Source organism: Thamnophis sirtalis, unplaced genomic scaffold (genome assembly GCF_051295495.1).
Source record: "Thamnophis sirtalis isolate CommonGarterSnake01/CBP01778 unplaced genomic scaffold, rThaSir2_p1.2 scaffold_6, whole genome shotgun sequence".
Taxonomy (NCBI): domain Eukaryota; kingdom Metazoa; phylum Chordata; class Lepidosauria; order Squamata; family Natricidae; genus Thamnophis; species Thamnophis sirtalis.
The window spans coordinates 68,634,942-68,648,127 of record NW_028261386.1 but is presented as its reverse complement, the minus strand read 5'-3'; the positions used below and the strand labels follow the sequence as shown (position 1 = coordinate 68,648,127).

The following is a 13,186-nucleotide window of genomic DNA, read 5'->3' as shown; positions in this document are numbered from 1 at the left end:
GGTGAGTCTTTCCCAGTCCTATCTGGAGATGCCAGAGATATGGCCTCCATTTTTTTATTTTATTTTTTGAGCAACAAGCTTTCCCATAAATGGAGATGGGTGCTGAAAATCCTTCTTAACCAGGACATATTTGAGTTGCCTATTATAATAAGTAGGATATCTCAAAGTGAATGCATGACATGTAAGCTATGGGGCATAGTCCAACAACTATGAAGATTGATTAACAGCACTTATGTTAATTTATCTATGAATGAATCAGTTGTTTTAAAGCTGTGTTTACCAACCATTTGTCTTCCAGCTATATTGGGACTACAATGCTTTGTAATTTGCCCATGCTGGCTAGCAATTTTAGGAGCTGTAGGTTCAGCTATAGGCTGAATCCTGGTAGCAACTGCTTTTTCTGGGATTGGATGAGCTAGAAGAATTTCTGTTCAGATGTATCCTGAAAGATACTGAATAGTTATTTGTTATATTCATATGCTACTTCAACCCAAGGAATATCTAATATGCAGCTATGCAGGAGCATCACTTTTGAAGTACTCAAACAATTCCAAGAAATAGTTTAAATTCAGCAAATGACATGGTCAAGGCCACCCAGTCAGGTTTACAACCTAGAAAGAATTACTCTTTATCTTTGCCTATGAATTTCTCACCATCTATTAATAGTTTGCATTCAGGGAGAAAGAGACAGAGAGAGAGGAACCGAAGAGCAATTTTAATATCATGTCTATAATCTTGTGGACTGTTTAAGCCAACCCAAAATTTTCATTTGCTTGATTGCCCAAGAGATAGTTTCATCCTTCTGTTATTATAGCAGACAGCAAAACATGGGTGGGTTTTTTTTTACCTTCTTTGGTCATAATTGCTCCTCAGAGCTATATTTGCTTAGAGCAGTGCTATTATTTGTATCTACTGGTCTATACTCAGCCCATGCTTTCCAAGTGCCAGATTCATCTTATGTATACATTGACTGATACAGTGAGAGCACAAAAAAAATTCTGAATTCTTTTGGCTTTCACGCTCCGCCCTCCATTTCTATTTGGGCAGGAGCCAATGCAGCAATCTTCTATGTTTGCAGATTTTAATTCAGCTTTCCTCAGGCTCCCTGCCTCTAACATCCTCCCTGAAGATGTTAAAATGAACTATGGATTCCTTGGATTAGCGTCAATGCAGATTCATCATTCATCATTCAATTTACCAGTATTTTTTTTTTTAATCTGAAAGCAGTCTCTCTGTACAAATACTTGTCTGTTCCAAACATCATTGGAATAAACTCATCAATAGAGGTGTCAGGAATAGATTTATACTGGAAGTATGAGAAAATTAACAATGTAATATTGAAGTTAGAAAAATAATTGGGGTGGCAAAACAATTCTAAAATAGTTGACTTAATTGTTTGAAAGGTTTTTTTTTATTTTGTTCCTTTGTCAAGAAAGGGTCTAGTACAAATGTAGCAAATAGCACAGTTCCATTGCTCCAAATCAGCTATAGATTTATTTTACCAGTCATATGAGACTAATTCAGACTATATGAATTAATGTTCAGTTTGTGAATTGTCTTTCCAACAGCACTAATCCAGTATAAACATTTTCTGAGAGGTCCAGTTATATGAGATAAAATTTTCTACCTGTATTAACTTCATTATAAGATCAAAGGAGGCTAATTTTAAACAACCTTCCATTGATTTTTAAGAACAGGAGGCTCAAATTTATTATTCCAAAGGTCATGTAAATAATTAATATCAGTTTGATCTGACTCCCTCAACTTCTTACAAAAATGGATTGCTGTCAGCCACTGTTGGCTCCTCAAAAACCTCTAAGAAATTTAGAAAAGCAGTGGTATCAGGATTAAATAATAGGTATTTCTTGAATAATATTTCAAAAGCTACTCTGATATAAACCAAACTCATTTTCGAATTTTATTGAGTTTTTAAGAATTACTTCATCAGAACTAAGCTGGGAAGCACAATACTTTGAAAGGCCCAATTACAGTAATGGATTTACTAACTTTTTAAAAGCTAGTTGAAGTTAAATCATATTATGAAATTTTCATGGATAAAGGTCTCAAAATTATATCTCTAGCTATATGTATCTTTCAACATTAAGTGCAGCTATTATATCTGATCTCCAAACAAAGATCTTAGTGCTTATCAGGAATTGAAAGAGTCAAAAAATAGTTTGAAGATGACACCAAACAGAGATTGAATTTTGAAACTTCATGTTCCAACTAGTAAGTACGGTAGAGTTTCTTTATTTCTATATACAAGGGGTTTATACTCTCAATGTTTTACATGCTATTCTTAATAATGCTTTCGTCTTGTATGGCATTGATTCCAGTCACTTCTAGGCCCAGTCAAGCCCCAGGAGGCTCTGCAGGTTTCCGTTTACTACCGTCACTGGCAGCAGGCCGCAGAAGGTCTTGAACCTCACCTGGAAAGTGCCCTGTCCCACGATGGGGACTCAGTAGCCCTGGTAGTCGCAAAGGCGGATGTCTGGAACCCGCAGTTGATGCTTTTTAAGGCTAGGGCTAGCCTGTTTGAGTGCTGCCCAAGACAAGTCCACTGTCTCGAACACTTCTGGTCAGCAATAGCTCAGGAACATAGATTTTTTTCCAGCCTTCAGAAAGGCCCATGAGGTCATTGGCTTTGAGGAAACAATCGAACTACATCATGTAGGATTCCCAGTGTTCGGTGACTGGATTGTACAGAGTCGGTGTTGCGTGAGTTGTCATCTTGTGTTCCTGAGTGTGTTTGAATTTGCCGCTCAAAGATGGCTGCTCGATGCCGCGCCGTGCTCTGGACTGGATTGACTTGCTGTATTGTAGTGCTCTTTTTGTCTGCCTAGTTCCCTTCACATCCCACCTTCATCGCCAGTGTTAGATCGGGTAAAGGAACGGCACACTCAGGCTTCACAATCCAACAGCTCTTTATTAACTCAGGTCAACTATGTACGATCCAGCGAAGGTTCAGTCTGACAGCAGCCCTTTTATAGGGAGCTGTCAGACCCTTTGACCAGCAGGAATAAAGCATACCAATAGTAATCACATGTAGTTTTAGAAGGAATAAAACATGTATAACACTTTGGTAATAAGGTAAAATATATCTTAGGCTGGGTTTCTTTGTGTATCCCAGTGCTGCCATACAGATTTTTTTTTTACTTTTTCCCCTAACAGTTATTTCAATCAACTATATTAATAAAGACAGATTATTCATTCCTAAACTGAGAAAGGTCCATCTGCATCATGAGACCAAATCAGTGCTCCTCAATCTTAATCAAGCAGATTTCATCTCAGACATGGTGGCTGGGATTGGCTCCTCAATTAGCTACAATCTCTGATAACTCTTCCAAATCACTACCAAGGAAAAAAATTATTCTGCATTTTTCTTACTACTTCACTTTTCCATTTGGCTGAAGTGATTGTTTGCTTTAGAAATGATTTGATAAAGGGACAGTGATGTCCTTACCTTGCTACATGCTGGGTGCAAACTACAAGATGATCATTGGGTGTATATATGATATACTGTTTTTTAGTGCCCAATTATTTTTTCCAGCAGGCTGCAGCTTTGATCCCAAGGGATAGGTTCAAGAGGAAACTCTTCCCCATTGACTTTCAAATTGGGAAATATGGAAGTCAGAGAAGGCTTAGAGTGATGATATACACTAGCAGGCCCCAACCTTTCCACCTTGGCGGCCCGGCCTGGCATGGGGAGGGCAGGGGTATGAGTAGTAGGCATGTTTGCACAGCTCCATTTGTGTGAGAGCGTCCTAATTGCACAAACAGAGGCAGGCAGAAGCCCTCTGTTCAAGCGAGCGGAGCTTCATGCATGAGCACAAGCGCCATCTGCTCAAGCACCCTCCCTCGTCCGATTGAAGCTTCACGCTTGAGTACAAGGACCCAGCTTTCACACAAATGGAGCTTCACATGCATGCTTGCCTGCCATTTACACAAGTGGAGCTTCACATGAACGTGTTTGCCCATTGCTCACAGGGCCCAGTTTCGAACAGGCCACAGCCTGAGTGTTGGGAACCCTGACGGTAGTGGGCCACAGCCTGGGGGTTGGGGACCCCTAATATACACAATTATATATAACAGTTGCAGCAGCCTATACTGTGCTGTCTACAATAATGAAGTGAGTTCAAAGAAGATTCAAAAGAAATTCTTAAGTACCTGACAAATAGATGCTCCTGTAGCAAAGACTTTATTAAATTTGAAATGATCAATGGAGAATAAGGATCTAACTCACTCTTATGGTCAAAATTGTCAGCTAAGCCCCACAAGTACATATCCTCCAAAAGGATGACAAAAGAGGAGCTATAATGGCATGAATTTTAATGAAATGTCCATACCCCACCCCCACCCCAAAATGATAACATAGTAAGTACAGCGTAAGTAAATAAAAAAGTAAACATGTGCTGGACATGACAAAATGCAGATCACAACAGATGGTTTTATTTCAGAACTATAGTTGCTTCTATAGATTCTGGTTTATCATATTGCTTGTCATATTGCTTGGAAATGATGGAAACTAAAGTCCAGCACATCTTGAAAAAGTTGGTAGTATTTTCTAAAAACAACAACAACCCTTTCTCCCTTCTTATTCCTTTAGATTATTTTAGCCATATCATCATGCAATTATACAATTTAAAGTCCTTTCATTGATTCTTCATTTATCTACAGATTTTCCTGAAATAAATTTATTATAAGTTTAAAGAGGCAGATGCAAGTTGACAGCTTCAGCTGTAGAAAACTACAACACGTGCAAATTTGTTTTAAAACAACACTTAAAACGTACTTATGTGAAATTAGATTAAGCCAACGCAGTTGGGTTTAATTAATGGTGCCCCATATAATCAACAAAGATGGGACAGAAATTTAAAATGAGAAATAAACTCAAAAGATACTCTGCTTGAGATTAAGTATGAAAAAATGCCATACGTTTACAGAATGTAATGAAAATGGAATTGATAGGAAATTGAGGAATAAATCTTACTAGACCCCAGAATTTTTCAGCATTTTATATGTTAAAATTTGCTACATAGTAGTTTTCAAATTCATCAGTAAAGTATTATGTTGGAATTTATAAAGTCCCGAAACAGGGCTTGCATCAGCCTCTGATGTCCTTGGAAAACCTCCAGGATCTTGAAACCTCAGTAGGCTGACCTTGGTTGCTCTTCTTGACACCACCAATCCTTTTTGGAAAGAAAATCCCAACATAGGACTTCAATGAGTATTTCAGGGCACTACGATCTAATTGGCATTTTAATGTCTCACCATGCTGTAAAGTACTAGGTAAGAGATCCTGTATAGCTCAGAGAACATTTCTGTGTGAGCTTTGTTTTGGCTGATGCCAGCAAACTCAGGGAGTGTCAAAAATGGAGCAAGATCTGAAAAGGGAGCTGAACATTGACTTGTTCACCCCAGTAGTATATTCCTTGTGCAGAAAGTTACCACCCACCCCTCTCCTAGAAGAATGAAATATTCTAGGAAATATTAAAAAGGCAGAATATTATATGTCCCTGGATGAAAAAAGGAGAAATATGTTTTAAAAGACAAAGAGTAGCTCCTTGCAGCTCCATGCCCCCAGCAGATATTCGGTGCACATTAAGACTGGGCCAGCCTATCTACAAGACAATTAGAATTTGAGCTCCAGAGTGATGGGGTTAAGGCATGGCCCTGAGGACATAATAGGATTAGCACTCTACCATCTAGCTAGGGCTCACTGCATTGTGAAATCACCTGGGAACATTATATCACCCAGCTAACCAAACTTAATTCAGACAACCTAAAACGTTAGGGAGTCTGACAACCAATAGAATACATTTCTTGCACAGGAACAGGAAGCTCAAGAGCAAGGCTCAAGAGAGGATATAAATACCCCCCTCTCTCTCAACTCCATGTGGTAAACTACTCAGAATCACTCATGCTTGATGGTTCTGCTTCACCATTAAACCATTTTTCCAATCAGCCTCCATGTTTCCAGTGTTTCTTTCTCTCCACTTGGAACTCACCCCAGATGGACATTTCTTCCAACACCTGCATACACCAAGGCATCATCTCGCCATTCAGTGGTGGAATGGACAAGTGTAGCTTGTATATTTTAGTGAAAGAAGTAGTGGATTGAACTGGAATGATGTCTGTTAAATGGAAAAATAATGGAATTTGTTAAAAAAAATTGCAGTTGAGAGTTTATTTATTAATAATTTCTGAAGCACCCATATCCCTCAGAGAATTTACTGCACTCCCAGAATAAAAGTTTCATCTTGAAAAAAAGACATCTGTTTAGCTCATCTAAACAAATAATCATAAAGGACTATTTTTTTAAAGCTTGTATTTTTCCATATATCTGTGAACATAACATTACAGTAGGCATATATTGTATTTCTGCTTCTTTCAAACTTTCCCCAAGCTGTAATTTAGGAGTTGATAACCACATTCTGAATTTTGAATCAATAATGCATGTTTGTTCATATGAGGCTTATGGTTTCTTTCAGCTCTTAGTCCTGGATGTGAAATGTTCCAGTGACAAACCCCACAGATTCAGCAATGCAGTGTTTTCATTCCTTGCTTAAATGACATGTCAATGATAAAGATTTAAACAAGAGGAAAATGTATCTCCCAAGTCTGATATGGAACATCATCAATTATGCAAAATGAGTGAATATTTAAAGAGTCTCTGAACTGTCTTTATTTATGGATCTTAAGCTGCCTTCTTTATACTTTATTGATATGTGCATTGTTAGGAAACATTTTATTAACTCCATGAGAAGTCGGAAAACAGAAATTGAGAGAATAAGGCTAGCACACTGCTGCAGAAAAATGAACTAGTTGTTAAGATGCCAGTTTATATCAAGGTTATTATAGGCATAGATCACTTCCCCAACTCTTTTCTTCCAAATGTCCTATACTACAATTTCCATCATTCCTAATCACTGGGAATAGTACTAGAACATTGTAAATCAAGGCATCTGTGGGGCATCTAAATATCATAAGGCACTGGCAGTGCTGCAGCTTATTATTTATTTATTATTTAGGGTATGGTGATAATATGACAGAAGAGAAGTGAACATATATACACAGTCCACGTAATTATAAGTAAAACTTCTATGAGGGTACACCAGTGGGCTCATAACTGAATATTCAGGTGATCACCTGTGGTGCTTCATGCCTATCTTCTAGGGATCCAAAGAATGCATGTTGTGGGCAATATAGCACAATATGTTTAATAGTTTGCTTATCAGCATCACAATCACAACAAGGGGAATCTTTCCATCTCTACTGAAACAGGGCAGAGGCATTTCTTCCAGTATCAACACCCAATTCTGTTCAATTTCAACCGGACAAAGTGAGGCAGGATAAAACCAGGTGGTTTGGTAGAGGGATCTCTAATGGTCAGGCTGCAAGAAGGTACCTTAGACCATTTCTCTCTCCAGACATTCTTGGGGATAAATTGGATAGATGTTAAGTGAATAGCTGTTTTCTAAGCTGGCCTGCAGAATTTCAATTGTGATGGGCTATGCATGGTAAATAGGAAGGGCCTTCTTGTTCAGCATCTTTGAGCATAGTCAAATGAGAGCTTGTTGTCTTCTAATGTGCTGGTAATCAGTGCACAGGAGTGGGATTCCATGTGCCAGAGATAATATGCATTGTGTGGCAGAGTTGGACATCAGCCATAGGGGCGTGGGCATTGTTGCAGAGGTGATTTCCTACCAGATAATATTGCAACACAGCAGCAGCCATGAGGTGACCATGCCCGCCACCTGCTGCACCTCAAAAATAATAAGACCTCCCTGAAAATAAGGCCAAGTGCCTGTTTCAGGGGTCAAAAGAAAATAAGACCCTGTCTTATTTTTGGGAAAACACGGTAACTTTAACAAAATATCAGATTTCAACAAATACTTCTGATCTGGCTCAGCTAGAATCTGGTGCTTAGTGTGATCTAAAGCCATTGGGAAGCTTTAAAGCTTTCTCCAGTGCCTTTTCCTCCTTTGTAATTGGGAAATTCAGCCATAGTTTCCATTCACTCACTTATGGGGAATTGAACATACAGTGTGAATAAGGACACTACCTTCATGGTAAATGATTTCATTCATTAACTATTTTGAAGGCAACTTACACCTATCTTCACTTCCATCAACCTCAACATTCAGAAAATTGGCAAACAGTATCATGATCCCATCAGTCAATATCCTCCAGTTAACTAATGAAATGGATAGATAGATAGATAGATAGATAGATAGATAGATAGATAGATAGATAGATAGACAGACAGACAGACAGACAGACAGACAGACATAAAGATAGATAGATAGATAGATAGATAGATAGATAGATAGATAGATAGATAGATAGATAGATAGATAGAGTGCATTTGATTAGTGCCAGAAATAAAAACCACATTATTATCACTCCCATTCCATGTATTTATTTACAACAGTTCTATACTATTGAATTACAATATAACTGGAGCAACTCCAATGGTTTACATATAAAAGCAAGCAAACCAACAACAAATACATTTAAAGCAAAGTAATAATAAAATTCACGGAGCCATCGGGCATCCAATATCAATGATGACATTTACAAACTAAAAACAATGTGGAATAATACTGTTTTTACCATTATTCTGAAAGACAGCAACATGGATGTTCACTGAACCTCTAAGGGAGGTTATCCAAAGCCAATCCAGTGCCCTCGAGCCAAAGGGCTTTAGCACCTCATAGCAACTAGGAGATGAAGTGCTGTATTTTCCATCAACAGTAGTTTTTGCTTAATTTTCATGAAAAGTGCCTTGGGGTAAAATAACATCTGGTTGATAAAGTCATGAATTACTGAGACCAAAGCCTCCTGCTTTAGCTACAGCACAATTCTGTTCTTTTTTTTTTTTAAGGAGCTGCTAGAGGACTTTCATCTCCTGCTTGGCTCAGGGTAGAGCCATTATATTGATAGTAAAAGGTAAAGATTCCTTTCGCACATATGTGCTAGTCATTCCCGACTCTAGGGGGTAGTGCTCATCCATTTTAAAGCCAAAGAACCAGCGCTCTCCGAAGACATCTCCGTGGTCATGTGGCCTGCATGACTAGATGCCGAAGGCATGCAGAAACCTGTTACCTTCCCACCAAAGGTGGTTTCTTATTTTCCTACTTGCATTTTTTAGGTGTTTTCGAACTGCTAGGTTGGCAGAAGCTGGGACAAAGAACGGGAGCTCACTCTGTTACACGGCGCTAGGGATTCAAACTGCCAACCTTTCTGATCAACAAGCTGAGTGTCTTAGCCACTGAACCACCGCATCCCAACTATATTGATGGTACCTTCTTTCAAACCCATGGATGACCTTTTCCACCATTTTCACACAGATGTTAGAAAACAGGGAAATGCCAGCTGAACCCTATAGCATCCCATAAGGATGTAACCACCAGGTTCACTTTTTCTCCACCACAAACATCAACTGGAACTCACTAAGAAAGACGCAGAACTACTAAAAAAGGGGGCTCCTCCTGACACTAATACGTGTAGGCATTCCCATCACTGATAGTACCAATTGCATCTAAGTGGATTTGAAAGCTGCATTCTTCCCCTCCAAGTTCCTATGGAGATCAAATGCCAATGCTACCAATGCAATTTTCATTCCATGTCTGGACCTCAGCCCTGACTGAAAAGGATCGAGATAAAAAGGTAATTTAGAAATTGCTGGTGCCTATCCCACTCAGCTTTTCGAAATGAAGCTGGGTACATTTGCCTGGTCCTTTGCAAAAACACATTTAGCCATTACCACGAAGAGACAGTTGCAAATCCACAAGCCCCCACTCATCTGTTGCATTTAAGAGCTTCCTCTTGCTAACTGTTATGGTGAAGGAATAGAATGCTGGCAGTGTTGTAGTCAGGCATTTTGCCCAATAGCTGTACCCATGGTTGCATATTGCTGAGATAGCTGGAGTGATGGAGAAAGAGAGGTACAATTACTGCAGAAAGAAACCTGGAGCAGTTTGCCAAAAGAGGGCAATTAAATTCTCTTTACCGCCTTCCATTCCCCACAAAGGAGAAATAAAAAGAAATTGCTAGCAGCCCCCTTTTCCCAATCCACAAAGCAGTTGCTCAAACAAACAAAACTAGAAGTAAATAGATGTCCCCTATTGAAGATAGGCAAGAATCTTTTCAGCTTTATATTCACACCCTTGGCCTTGGTTGTTAGGCGAGGGAGAATAGTTGCAAGGAGCTGCAAAATCAAAATATTCAAGTTCATTTTAAAATGGAATCCAGAGGATAAAATACAATTTCTGTTCAAATGTGGAGGGGGAAAAAAATAAATAGACGAGGTTGCATTAGGAGCTCTCAGAAGCCGAGAACATTTCTGAATGCCTTTGTTGGCCGATGATGTATCCTTTTTTCAAGGAGACTGGCACAGTCACCCCAGTGTGAATTTACAACAGGAAACCAAATTACTGGGAACAATGAACTGAAGCTTTTTGCTTTCCTCACCTCTGAAGCAGATAAGAATTCCTGCTTTGATGTCCTGCTGATAACACTTAAATTGGCAAGTCTGTTTCTGAAATTCAGTTCCCCGCCCCCTATTGTGACAAGAGTTTCAGGTCTCACCCTATTCTTGTTCCGCCTTCCTTGCATCTTATTTGGAAAATCATTTTTTCCCCTTTTACTATCTTCTCTTGCTTGGTTATTGGACACCATGTAGCATTTGTTTATTTACGATTAATTTTTTTTAAAATTTATGCTAAGTTTTGACACTGTTTTTACGCTAATTCTCCTACTAAATCTGCCACCTTATATAATTTATCATGCTTCTCCCCAACATACTGATACTATCTTGGTATCATCCAAAGCAAAATATTATATATTGGTCTCTGAGATTTTGAAGCAGCTGCCAACACAGTTTCAAGTGTCTTTTCACAGCTTTAAAAGTGATATGCATTTGTGGTTTATATATAAACAGAGCCATTTTATTTGTTCCACTCATGCCATCCCTGTATGTCCCACAGGAATCAAATACACCCTCCCCAATCCAAAAATTTTTTTTTTGCCTTTTGCACAGTAACATTTTGTTTTGATGAGTGTGTATGTGGGTAAGAAAGAGGGGAAGAGAGAGAGGAGAGAGGGAGAGGGACAACATACCTGAGTGTTGTGCCTTGTATTAAATTCCATCTTTATGTGATGCAAATTGCAATTGATAACACCCTGCTCTGTGGAAGCTGCTTCCATGCCAATATTTCTCACTTTGTTTTCTTATAGTTATTTAGCTGAGATTAATTATTTAATGAGCGTAATTCTTTGGAAAAGAGCCCTTTAATTATTAACAGACAAATGCTATCTTGGGTAAGTGTCGCATGGCACATTCACTTATATACATCTCTCAGCCATTTTGAAACAAATGCATTTGAGTGTCCTTGTTTAAATAGCCAAGAGCAATTCATAAACTTACAAACCCTTGCCCAACAATCGGCAAGTTCTGAATGCCATTTTTAAAAATATCTTGCTCCCCTTCTGTTATGAAACATAGATTTTGATAGGCAGCCAATTTTTTACATAGTGCTGTGGAAACAGAGGCATGGCTGCCTTGTGTAAGCCAAGCTTCTTGTTACATAAACCTTTCATAGCAACTAAAATTGATCATCCCTACCTACATTCATTCATACACGCATACATCATCTCTCACACCCACAAAATAAGCACTGGATTTCTCCAGTGACTGGAAACGTGAAAAAAATGCAGCAAAAACATTAATAAATAACTGAATCAGTCCTGTTTTCCAGGAAAACCAATAAAAACAAAGAAGGAAAGCAAAATGCTTCATTTGCATGCAACGTTCAGCACAGGACTATAAACTAGATGCTTTTATTCTCAGAAATAAATATATACAAAGAGAGAGAGAGAGAGAGGGAGAGAGGGAGAGAGGGAGAGAGAGTATTTCACTCATTTAAGGAAGTGATTTTAATATCCCGAGACTGCAGGGCATTTCTAGCACATAAAAACAGATCCCTTTCTCCTGGCCTCTCCCTCTGCTTCTTGTACTACACTGATAAAAGGAAGTAAACATCACAGCAGGAAATATGCACCAAAATGAAACAAACATGAACATGGCAAGGAAAAGGAGATTTAAATGCTGCCAAAAAAAAAAAATTCCCTCCAAAATAAAATGTTACATGGACACATGGACATACAGACCCAAAAATACTTTTGTGTATATATAACCTGCATTCTACTTATACCTATAGATAGTTGTGATTTCTTTCTTTCTTTCTTTTTTAGAAGAGGGAAGCATGAATATTTATTGCCAAAAGAAAAGGTTCTGGCAGTTGGAGTAGAGGCTCATTTTTCTCCTCCCACAGAGACCCACTGTGCCTTTGCAGGGAGCAAAAAAACCCCTCCTAAATAAAACTGTTTGATCAATAGGCTGCTTAAGGTCAGGCAAGCTTGCAGCAATTCCATCGGTGTTGCCAAATCTCCATGGAGGGCAACTTCAGCCTATGCCATGTTTTTTCCTTCCTTTCTTTCTTTCTTTCTTTCTTTCTTTCTTTCTTTCTTTCTTTCTTTCTTTCTTTCTTTCTTTCTTCCTTCCTTCCTTCCTTCCTTCCTTCCTTCCTTTTTTTCTTTCCTTTCTTTCCTTCCTTCCCCCCTCTCTCTCCCTCTCCCTCCCTCCCTCCCTCCCCCCCTCTCTCTTTCTTTCTTTTATTTTTCTGCAACATAAAACATAAAACGAATTCCCATGCCTTTGTCTTCCTAAGGAATAGTGTTCTTTCAAAACATGGACGTATCCTGCTCTGCAAAGAAAATCAATCATAGGATCAGGTTTTATTGACAGTTTTTGTACACTGCAGATGAAATTCACATTCCTTCCTTCTTGCTGAATGGTGGGCGGGGGAATGGGATGTCCTCTTATGAGCATGACTTGCAAAAAAAAAAAAAAAATCCCTCAGCTGGCTTGCGCCTCTGGCCTCTTGACTAATTTGTTTCACTCTGAAGCTGATGAAATCAAAACATGAAGCTGGCCATAGGTTTTCCATATTCATTAGGTTCTGGAGAAAGAGGAACCACAAATGAATCAGAAATAGTTAAGCATAGAAAGGAGAAATGCTGGCATGTCTCATTTTCTCTTTTAAATCTGCAATGCTGTTGTAATGATACACCCTGAAAGAAAATCGATAAGGAAGAAGACCTGCATCCTCCTGCTAATTTC

The 13,186-nt window shown here is 38.7% G+C and overlaps 1 long non-coding RNA gene across 3 annotated transcripts in view; it reads right to left on the bottom strand.

Annotated features, from left to right (window-relative positions):
- Positions 1-12,771: 12,771 nt before the first annotated feature.
- Positions 12,772-13,186, bottom strand: part of LOC148045008 (uncharacterized) — an 83,134-nt gene continuing 82,719 nt past the window's right edge. For all 3 annotated transcript variants that reach the window (XR_015696993.1, XR_015696991.1, XR_015696992.1), the window contains one exon: positions 12,772-13,025. This is a non-coding gene — a long non-coding RNA (uncharacterized LOC148045008). The remainder of the gene's footprint in view (positions 13,026-13,186) is intronic.